General features: G+C 40.6%; 1 protein-coding gene and 1 long non-coding RNA gene across 3 annotated transcripts in view; both read right to left on the reverse strand.

The window, feature by feature from the left end:
* The window catches only part of MAPKAPK3 (mitogen-activated protein kinase-activated protein kinase 3), a 100,048-nt gene that overhangs the window by 86,648 nt on the left and 1,604 nt on the right, over nucleotides 1–11,796 (reverse strand). The window lies entirely within an intron of this gene.
* Nucleotides 4,789–11,790, reverse strand: LOC109289204. The gene is made up of 2 exons (XR_002095321.1): nucleotides 11,571–11,790; nucleotides 4,789–6,172 (listed from the first exon to the last, which is right to left on the reverse strand). It is a non-coding gene; the product is annotated as an uncharacterized LOC109289204 (long non-coding RNA).

The following is an 11,796-nucleotide window of genomic DNA, read 5'->3' on the forward strand; positions in this document are numbered from 1 at the left end:
GCTAGTATTTACTTTGGATTTGGATTCGGGGGACAGCAATTTGATTTGGTGATTCGAATCACTGTCCTGATTGGATTCGGCCAAATCTCCAAATCAGCCAGGCCAGGCCCATTCCCTGTCCCACTCCCAGCCCAGCAGTGGCTGCCCCCCCCGCCAGCACTTGGGGAAAAAAAAGCCCCAGTTCAGCAGGTGCTGTTGGGTGGGGGGTGATCCTCGCTGCATGGGGGGCTATGCATGAGCCCCTGAAACGCCCTCTCCCGTTCCCCCAGCCCCCTCACAGGTGCCCTGCATGGACGAGCTCCAGCCCTTTAAGAAAAAAAAATCCTGAAGAAACCCCGGGACTCACCACTCCTGCTGGTGGGGGCAATCCCCACACTGCCCCACACCACGTGCACCAGGAGCGTAGAGTCCAGGGGCTTTTCTCGGCTTTTTTTTTTCTTAAAGAGCTGGAGCCCCAGCAGTCGGGGCAGCCGTGAGGGAGAAGGGGGAGGATCAAGGGGCTCATTCACAGCCCCCCATGCCGTGTGGGGCAGTTGGGGGCAGCAGGGTTCCCCCCCACCCAGCAGCACCTGGTGAGCACTGGGGCTCTCTTTAAAAGTACCAGGAGCTGGGGCAGGCAGGGGCAGCCATGGGGGGGCAGGGGGAGCGAGCGGGGGTTGAGAGGGCTGGCTGGGGTCCCCCCATGGTCCCCTCCCTCTGCTCCTAGTACTTACCAGGTCAGAGTGGCTGCAGCTCCTTGCTGCAGCCACCCGGGACTGCCCGAATCATCAAAGCTCTCCGAGTCTTTGTCTAAGATTCAGAGAGCTTTGAATCAATTCAGACCTTTAAATTGATCCCAATTTGATTCGGAGATTCGGCCACCGAATCAGGCCGAATCTCCTCCGAATCGAATCACCGCCTGAAGCTTCGCACAGCCCTAGTTACCAAATACATGGCTGTCACATATCCCAAAAAATGAACCAGTTTGGAGTATTTTAGTTAAAAGATAGGATTATTACTGTGTTGAAAGTTTTACTGAACCAACACCTGAATATTTTCTCCAAGCTTTCCCCATAAGACTTGGCTTTTATGTACCAGCATATAATACTGCAGTCATTCTCCCTCCTTTACACCCCCACATCAATGATTCAGACAGCTAAGAGGTGGGAAAGGCTCAGAGTTAATCGGTCTTTTACGAAGTCTTTTATCAGTAATATATATTGCTGTTTTCTTCTCCTACCCTATTACAGCAAGGGGCTAGTGTTTTCAGATCTTGAGTTTAATGTCCCATTTTTAATAGTACTAGGCATGCAGCTTCAGTACAAGTCAAGGCAGTTACACCCATCTGCCAAAATAAAGGTGTGTCTGACAATCAGAGTTTCGCAAGTGCAGCTGTCTAACAAGCAACTCCAAGTCACTCTATCTTTCTCTCCACCCTCAAAAGGCCTTTAATCACAGCATCTTAGCAACAAGAAAAAGTTGCAACAGAGCTGAGAGACTAGAGGAAAATTCCACTTAATGTCAATCCATCATAGCTGTGAGAGTTTCTAAATTAACTGATCTTTCCCCATCAACCTCTCTCTCAACTTCTGTCCAGCTCTCTGTACTATGGCATTGCAAATCCTGTAGGATGCCATTTTGTCAGTTTCCAAATATAGTGAAGACCTACTGTAACCCAACCCAGTTAATCCTAGAACAGGTTTACCTAGTTAAACAACAAATTCCTGTATAGCTGATGCAGATAATCCTGAGATTGCCCCCCTCTACAACAGAGGTTACTTGCATATCATAAATGAAGATTCCTACAGTGAAGAAGCTACTCTGAAAATGGCACAAATGTAAAACTACATACAAGCACAAAATGGCTGCAATTCTTTTCTGAATTCTAGTTATAAAGTTTTAGTATTTTAATTATTAATAGATACTTAAATTGGAATTACAACCATGTATGCATCTGTGTATAGTCCATGATTTTAGCATGAAGCTGACATAATTAATTTCATGTGTTATTTTCCAATGTTGCCCTAGTTTCAACTGTTGTAACATGCAACTAATAGTCTTTCCCTTGATAGCAGTATTTTATTTTGTATCAGAATTTGAAAATCAGTAGCAGAGAGTGCACCTAAAACTAAGAAAAAATTAGGACAGCATAATGTTTCAGTGGTAGCATTGTGCTGCCCCTGGAGACATGCTACTTTCCCTATGCCAGATCTGATAGAATGACTCCAGGACCTTGATCATACATGTGGAAATGTATTTGAACAGCTATTGTGAGATAAAAAATTGCACTTTAAATTGCACCTTCCCTCTTTCCAAAATGATCTGTATGTGTCAAGAAGTCCATCTATGAGCTCTGTGCAAATGAATGAGGTAAGTCATGTCTGCAAACATATGTACAGTGAGGGTTTAGGTCCACCTGTTTTTCCCTAGCTAGTGGTACGCCATGTTTGCCAAGGCAACTGGTTTAGTACATGCAGAAGGGAAGAATTGGCTACATCTCTGAAGTACAATTATCTATTGCATCATATTACAGTATTACCACTGCAAGCTAACACAGAGCACGTCACATTTTACATAGTGTTTTGAACTATAATTTGCTTGAAGAAACGCAGATTAAATGTACATGAAAGTGTACCAGTCTTTCTTAAGATCTTGGTAGTCTTGCTCTCACAGACTTAGTTATAAGACTGCCAGCTAACCCAAGGTAACCAGCATACTTGTAAATGTGGGTGCTCTGCAAATGTTATTCCAGAATACAAATGTTTATGCTTCACCATACGGAAAATTAACTTAAGGTTAAATGATCTAGTGCAGACGTATCCATGAAATTTTTCACACAATTAATTCCACAGGTTAACTGAATAATAATAAACATGTTTTATAGCACTGAGATTTTCCAAGTGGCCTGAAGGAATTAGGTGTTCAATTCTCAACCTCGGGCTCCTTCATAAAATCTGATGTCCTTTAACTACAGCAAGTGCTCTTTTGCTCTCAGACTACAAGACAGGATGGAAAGATGGATCATTTTCCACACTACCCTTCCTAAAGGAAGCTGTGAACTTGACTGAAAATGATTCCATTTTTTACTCTAGCTCGTCATAAACTGATTGCATCAGATCTTGCATGCAGGCAAGTGCTTTATTTTCACAGATACTCCTTTAAAAAGGATACAGAAGACAACAGCAGTCTCCTTGAGAGTACAGGGCCTGAAAGAACAGGAAGCTTCAGAGTATCAAGCCAGTGTCAAGCCCATCACCCTCCCAAGCGTCATAGTTTGACTGTAAATTGATTGGAAAGAGACAAGAACAAAATAAAAGCTTTTTACTCCTTACCAAGACAATGGGGACCTTGTACTGTAGTGTGGCTGCAGCAGGGCCTTCTACTGTGGAGGCAGCTGAGCTAGAGAAACCCATCCCCCCCGCCACCTTCAAGCAATGACATCTTTGGTGTTAACAACTCTGTTGCTGTGGCAACCAGCCTGCTTTTGACAAAGCCACTTTGACTGAAAGCAACATGTGGGAAACTAGAATCTTTATAAAGCACTGTGTAAGAAATGAATTCTTAACAAGAAAAAATATGAATTTTTAGTTTTTGGTAGAGATAAAATATTTCTAGTCCACAGATATGCAAATCAGGAGAACATTTTGGTAACTGACAATATATTATGCATTGCCCACATAAGCAAAGTATGAGGCAGAGTGAATATTAAAGAGTTCTTACGCTCAGGATACATGTGTGCTACACAGGTGTACAGGACTCAGTGTGAAACTAATGCCTCTGAGTCGCTTTACCTACTCACCTTTTTGTATGAATGGCTCAAGTTTGTGGTGCATCATTGCTAATTCACACTAAGACAAGTTACTTGCAATAGCCAAAATTTAAGGGAAGGTAAGAGAAGAGCACATCTACTCTCTGCCTCACTGAAAGATATCATCCCAAGTTTGTATATTTTATCAGCACTCTCCAAGAGACGTCTCCATCTCCAAACATCATCCTTAGAATGAGGCATAATAATTCTGTCCCCAACACTAGCTGACTCAAATCCCAAGTGCAGTCTGAGGGCCTGTTACATAAATACTAACATATTCAAAACAGGAATCAGGAAAAAAAATGTTTCTGGGAAAAGTCTCAAGTGTTGTCTGTTCTCCATGAGCCTAGAGAACAGAGCAACTTTGATAAGCTTTGGTTCCCGGACCAGCTTCACCAGAGTGGATTAAATGACATTTAGAGGTGATGCATTCAGTTTATGTTGCAGAGTCTGGCACAATTAAACATTTTAGGAATGTACTGATTTTATGTATTTTTTATTTGCTACTTCTCTCAAAACAGTTTTCATAAGTCTTGGTGTGTAATACCATATTGTAAAGATTCATGAATAGGAAGCTCTAGCCTGATTTGCATGTAAAGCTAAGATGCTCTCCCACTTTGGTTTCAAGTATTAAAATGCAAGAGTTATAGCTTAATCTCATTTAGAGAGCTCTGAATAATTTTAAATACTTAGGAAGTCTGTGTAAAGTACCACAAACCAGACAATGTATACGTTCTTGTCTAGAAAGCCTTGCACCACCAGCTTCCATTGGCTAGCAAATAAAGAAGGTCTCCCAGTTCTCCAATTAAGCAAATAGGTCATGCACTCTCCAGTTCCATTACCAGCCACATCTCTGACACTTGCTTTTCAACAACACCGCCATGGACATTCCTGCAGTATTAAAACCTTTACACTGACAGCTCAACACAATTTTACTGTGACAAAAGGACTACGGACAGCTGAAGAACAATCATTTGTCTTCCAAATGTTTCACATGGCCCTAATGTTTGGCTTTTTTTAATTAGAGATTTCTTTAAGCTGTAAAAATCAGCAAAAATGGGAACACAGTTATCATCCCATAGCACAAAACAATATATACATCACATTAGAAATGACAGTTTTCCAATGGTGAGTGGTCCTACAAAACACAACAATGGTGGTCTTGCCCCACTTTTCTGCAGAGGTGTAGTTTTTAGTGCACTGCCAGGAAGACTCATTTTTCTTTCATACTGTTATCAATTATACTACACACCATGCCTCTGAGTGCACTTTGAAGAAAAGATGGGCCTAAACTTAGACATTCAGGTGTGAATCCTATTTTCTTCAGTTTGCTGAAGGCTAGATCCCAGTTTGGGTGCCTCTATACATGGTATTAGCTTAAGTAACTAAAAGTAAAGTGCATTTGTGTAATAAATGAACATTTTTAAATTCTTGCTTGTAGTTTATTTGCACTGAAACTGATTTGCAAAATCCAGTTATCTGTAATGAGACTCCCAGCCAGCATGAATTAGTGAAGTCATGCTGGATATGATGGACATACACGCTTATACACATTGACACTGTAACACTTTCTCAGAATTTCCAAACTGCATGAAGCCCCAGGAACACACCTTGATCTTCCTGAGCTGTATAAGTACATGAGTCTGGGTACAACTTGTTTCAGCTTGTTGACATGCTAGGGAAGTATATAAAAGGCACAGAAGGAGTAGCATCACAGCTAACTTGTTTTCCAAAGTATCTTCTTGTTTTACAACATCCCTTTCCTGCCTATGGTTCCACTTCATAGTACAGATAAGTTGCATCCACCTGTAACAGCTCTAATATACAACTCTTCTATACTTACAAAATCAAGGAAGCCCATCAATTAGTTTTCAGTATTTAAAATAAGCAGCAGAGACCACTAGACTAACAAACTGATTCTAAGATGCAGAGTGCCAGTTGCTTGACAAAGTCCACTTTAATTTAACCAAACCAAAACAATTGGTCTGGGAATCCCCTGAGAATGCAGCAGTTCCAGCCCAACTGCAGACAGCAAGGTGCTGAAGAATTCAGTCTCACAGTGACTCATTGATTTAAAAGAGATTCTTGTAGTGACCCACTTTCCATCTACTGGATGTTTATTTTAAGTATTTCATACTTGTTTAGTAATCCTCATGGGGCATGGCATTTAAGAATAAAGTCAAATACTGTCCACCTTGTAGGTGCTTCTCTATATACTGATGACAAACTGGAACATCCCTGAAGCATACTTGTTTCATTCAGTCTGTCTTATCCCATCACTGTGTTATTTTTTTAGTGCTGGAGTTTGTTACATGTCATCATTTGTGATGCTGATTTTGGGTGTCCTGTGGCAATGAGACAAACTGGCAAGAAAAGAATACAAGCCTGAAAAAACAGGTAGATGAGATTAGACAGGACATTTCATTTTAAAGTCCTGATTCCACTTGCAATACACAGTCCTTCAGAAGAAAAGGTGTAAACTGAGGCATCCTGTACACATTTCAATTCTGGTCATTATATTTTGCCACCTTGATCATTCCACTTGCAGTTAACTCAGTAGTGTTGTGCAAACTCAGTACTGTTGTGCAGTTGGAACATTTCACTGGAAGTGGCTATACTTCATTGGTAATAGTAGTACTACTAGTTTTACCATATCAAAAAACATGTTTCTGTTCCATAACAAATGATCACATTAAAATAATTTTCACATTCTACAAGAAGGAAAGTTATTGACCTTTGATAGAGAAATACCAGCTTAAACATCCCAAGAAAACGGCAGAGAACCAGTAGCAGGAGACTAAGTTTGCATAACGCCTGAACAAATGCCGGGCTCTGTACTTCGTAACACTGATTCAGTGTTTTGTTCTCAGGGGTGTAAGCTACATGTTCTGCGCAATCTGTAAATGCTGTCCTTATACATACTTCATTTGTACTTTGTATTCTTTTTATGAACCTTATCAACCTTTAGAAAATAAACAAAAGATATTTTTTTAAAGCACGTGATCTGCAATATAGATAATTAGTTTAATTTTACATTGCAAAACTGTTCTGATATGAATTAAGGGCCTGCTATTGGAGGACAGGCTATATTGCCATTTTCTTATTGGATAATGTAATCTCACTTTGACAAGAACAGAAAAAATAAGCAAGAAAAATAAGCAGCTCAGGAAGAACTGTATTTAACTTTATAGCCCCATGCTTTGGAGCATAGCAGTTCCAGGTAGGCAAGCTGGAGTATATTAAACGTCTATTAGCCTGTATTGTCAAATCCTGTTGATCATTTCAGAGGCAGAAGTTTTGGAAAAGAAACTTGCTAAAGCTGTGTTGTACCCTTTCTCTCCCTCCAAGCCCTGTGGAATTTTCAACTCATTTCTGCCTTGTCTCTTCATATATTTAGAAATCAAGTTTTAAACCTAAGACACAAGAACCCTATAAAGTGTGCTCATTTTTGTGTTTTTCTGTTGCTTTTTTACTCTCATTTCACATATCTGTCTTGATATCAGTAACCGAAGTGCGTTGTATTGCTAACACTAAGGAGTATTGGCCCTGGTCCGTCAGCTAGAAGGCGACAGCATAACAATTCGTCTTTGCCCATTCCAGGCTAAAGATGACCTGTGAGAGAGCAAATCAATTCATATAACTGATTTATGTTGCCTTGACTTAGAACAGGGTTGGCTGACCAGAAAGATAAATGCAGCATGGCTTCTGTATGTGTATGCATGTGCTCAGAGAACAGCTTATATACAGCCACACAAATATTTAAACATTTTTCCCTAGTGTATCAGTACACTCACAAACCAGTGTCTTTTACCTTTTGGGAAATGCCAAGGCTGCCACCAGGCTCAAACTAATCCTGTCTCTCCAATTCCTGCATCTCTTGGGACGCATGTTTTCACCCTCCTCACAGCATTAAGTTACAGGATATCATTTCCAGTCTGTAATGCAAACTTCACATTCACTTCCTGGAACATCCACAGCAAACCAGGAACTTAACACTGCAGGCACAGAGAACCTCCTTCCTCCCATTTTTTTTCTTTTGATGCACAGACTCCAGTCTGTGACCCAAACCCCCCATTCGGGGGGGGGGGGTGTTAGAGCATGGGGTGATTTTTATATTGACCACTCTCAGTGAAGTGCAGGGTTGAGGGAGCGTCCTACAATGGTTATCTACTTCAACCTCCTGCTTTGCAGCAGGAGAAAGCATACCTTAGATCTGTATGCACCATGGCTTGTCACAAGATCCTTCTGACTCCTACCATGAGGATCCCACTGGCCCAAAAGTACTGCATAGCAGAAACACAAGGTATGTTCAAGCTGACTGCAGTGCTAAGAATGGGAATGGAGGGCCAGATCCTACTCCATCAATTAGATGCCTAAGTGTAACCTTATTCCACCCTGAGTCTGAAAATTCATCAATGCACCCATTTTTGTAATGTGCTGTGACCTTACCCTTAAAACTAAGTATAAAAAAATCAGAGGAAGAGGGTAACCCAAGCACCTTCTGTAGTAACAATTTTTAGGGGGCTAAGCAGAGTGAAAAAGGCACTTAATAGGCAGAGAAGGATATGGTTCAAAGTACAAACACTTTTTCCCAAAACCAGCTTCAACAAGGAAGCTATAAATGGGGGACAAGCCAAGGAGAAAAACACAAAAATGCAAGAATGCTTATGACATTACTTTACAGTTGTGTTTGGGTCAGTTATCAAAAGGAATTTGGGTTGATTCTACCTGGAAGAGTGGGGAAGGGGAGATGGAGGGGAAAGACCAGTGTCCAGCAGATAAGCTGTTTATCCCTCCACCTTCTAATCCAACCATTCTTACTGTTTGAAAACACTGCTGTACAGCCAAAATGTCATTGTACTTATAAGCAAGTGGCCAGAGAAGAGTTTTTCTGGACTATGGCAGCAGTGTGTGTGGCATTTCAATCTAATGGAAACAAAGCTGACAGCATGTTTTAAAAGCGTGTAACAAATCACAATGCCAAGCGAAGTAAATCAAGCCACATAATACTTCCAAAAGCACTGTCAGAGCCCTGCAGTATCTTAGAGAGGCTGCCTTGTGTTTTCCCAATCTAAAATGATTAGTGAAATTATAACTAGTTCCAATTACAGGCATGGACTAAAGGAGACAGCAGGGACCTCCCAATTACTATATGCAGTGCTTGACTAACACATGACTCTGCAGATGATTGTTTCTGCCTGTTCAATCCCTTTCCTCTTGAGTACCTCAGTTAAAATCCCTTCCACTGAATAATTTCTGGCCAGATCTAGGCTGTGCTGGCTTTGTTCCCCCATGAAAGAAAACCTGCCATCAGAAAGCAAAACCATCTGCCAAGTTAGACACAGCTTTGATGGGCAAGTTTGGTGGCAGACGGAACTCACTGTTGATTAAGCTCCACCTTCGGCACTAAGAGGACTTTTTGTTTTTGTTCAGAAGGACTTGGTTCCAGGAACAAGACAGCTTAATGCTGGAAGCCTGTGGGTTAGTGTACACAGATATTTAGGTATAAAGTGTGCACAAGTAAACCCCTGAAAAATTCCCATCTTCTCCCTCCCTTGCCAGTTTTTGGCTCTTTACACAACAAGCAGTTCATTTACAAATAATTTAATATTTACATTTCTCTTTACCTTAGACGATTACCTGTCAAAAACATGTTTACTTTTTTAATAGTACATCTGTACCGCCAGTTTATTTCTACCAGTGTGTGACAGTTACATCAACAAGTCATGACAACAGGGGTTTTAAAACTGCAGATGGAGGAGAAAGCATGCAACAGCAAAGTGAGAGTGCTTCCTACTAAAAAGAACAAACCACCTGCTGCCTAAAAGCTGAGCTTCTAACCAAAACGAGTTTCCAAATGTCCTCCAGCTTTTCCACAGCTGGTTGGTTCAGATCAGTTTTTCTCAATTCCAAACTCAAGCAAATGAAGGATCTACATATACAGGATTCTCATCTAATAATGGCAGCAACCTCCGTTAACTCATTTCTGCATTTATAAGTCTCTTATAAAGATGTAGGTAAAGATCTTTCCACTCAGATTAACTAGATTAGTACCTCTGTTGCAGTGTTTTCTTCTTCGACTGCCTTTTGCAAGTGTGGCTGCTTCTCTCAGAGCCATTAGCAGATTCAACTGCATATTTTTTTTATTCAGCACAGAGAGCCATAACAATAAAAATGATATGCATCCAATAAAGCATCATCTGCTATTTACACTCTTCAGGAATTTAGATATCTTAACACTTTTCTGGCCATTCCAACAGACATTTCATCGGGACATCACAACAGGACTTCAGCAACATCTCACATACATAGGATGGGACTAAAGGATCTGATGCCCCATGTGTCTTGTTAATGTACGGATTAAGAGATTTTTTTCAACATCATTTTTGAGGTTATGGAACATCCAGGCCTGATGTTTCAGTTTCTTCCTCCATCATTAGTTCATTAGGCAAAGGCCAGTCTGTGGAAGCACAGAACCTTTAACTTGTTGAATTTCTTCTCTGAAAACACAGCATTTTAAAGGAGTATCTATATACCCAAGGACAGGGTATTATATAATCGCACAGCCACAAGAATTGGCATTGGAATTTATCTGTTGATGAAGAACTATACTTTACAATAGAAGACATTTTAAATACAAGTCTCTCTCATGACTGCATAGAAAACCTTGAGAATATTAACCAAGTGTAAAGCAATTCAGTTAGGCCTGCTGGAGAATGCAGACGCATTGAAACAGCTCTAAAGTTAAAGTTAAACGTTCATTTTAATGGACGAAATCTAAAAAATTAGATTGACATGTTATTACCATGAACTGACTCACTGCTGACTGGATATTTCTCTCTCAGCCCCAAACTGCTTCCCACACCTATCTGCACGTCAGAAGTCCCAATACTCCCGCATCAACTTGCCAATATCTCTAGCCCCATCCTTTCAAACTTCCGGAAGCCAGCTATGCATTATCGGTATAGAAAGTGGTGTGATAAAAACAACTGAAGATGTGGGACTGTGCAAATTTGTTTCCATGTTATTTTACAGTCACATTTCAGCACTGATTGTATTATGTCTTTTCACATTTAATCCATTAAGCCTCCTTTTCAATACATCAAGCTGCTGAATACTTCAAGTCTGCCATATCAGAGGACTGAAGAATGCATGAAACCTGCTGTAGAATTCAGGTCCAGCTGGCTACAGATGAGGTCTTGTCTACACTTTGACAGGTCATGCAGTCAACTACTAACAGATTTTTTTTTACTTTGCCAACACATGCAGGATAAAGGGCCGGGGAAGGAAAAGAGTGGTTGACGTGTTCTAGACATTCTAGCTATACTTCAGGTAGGAGTATAGGAGTAGTACTGAGCCTTAAAACAATTCACATGACTAGTGTTTCAATCTGCTTAGAGACTCAGCAAGACAGATCTGTACTGGCTCACATTTGAAAGATTAACTTTGCCACTGTTAGACCTAAAACCTTAATTTGAAAAGCTTAAATAATGCAGAAATTGGCTGATCAGCCAATGGTTGCAAGCAAGTTTTTCCTTGTTCATTTAAAGGCTTCTTGTCACCAAAATGTGCTCACCTTGGGCAAGGGGGTAAATGCATTTGTTGTGATCTGATGCATGGAACCTGTTTTAATAGGTTCTACCCTTGTGGAAGTACAGGAGGATTCACTCCTATACCCTGAAATTCCTGCTAACTGCCAGAAAAAACTACCTAAACCAACACTTGAAAGAAAAAAGGGGGAAAAAACCCAAAAAACCTCTCTTAAGCATTTGTTAAGACCTACCTCTTGTCATCTTTTCAGCTCCCCAAACCCAGGATCCAGACTGCCTTTAGGTGCTCTTTTTTTAGTATTTTTTTTTTAAAGGAACATTTGAGACATCTCTCAATACATTAAAAACTTCCTGATGAGATGTATTATACTGCATACAATTCTGAAACAGTTTCATGTTTGCCCACTGTAGAGTATCCATATTTGAAATGCTGGCTAACTTACAGAGGAAGGTTTTTTT

The sequence above is a fragment of the Gavialis gangeticus genome, unplaced genomic scaffold (assembly GCF_001723915.1).
Source record: "Gavialis gangeticus isolate Ggan-Ray unplaced genomic scaffold, GavGan_comp1, whole genome shotgun sequence".
Classification (NCBI taxonomy): domain Eukaryota; kingdom Metazoa; phylum Chordata; order Crocodylia; family Gavialidae; genus Gavialis; species Gavialis gangeticus.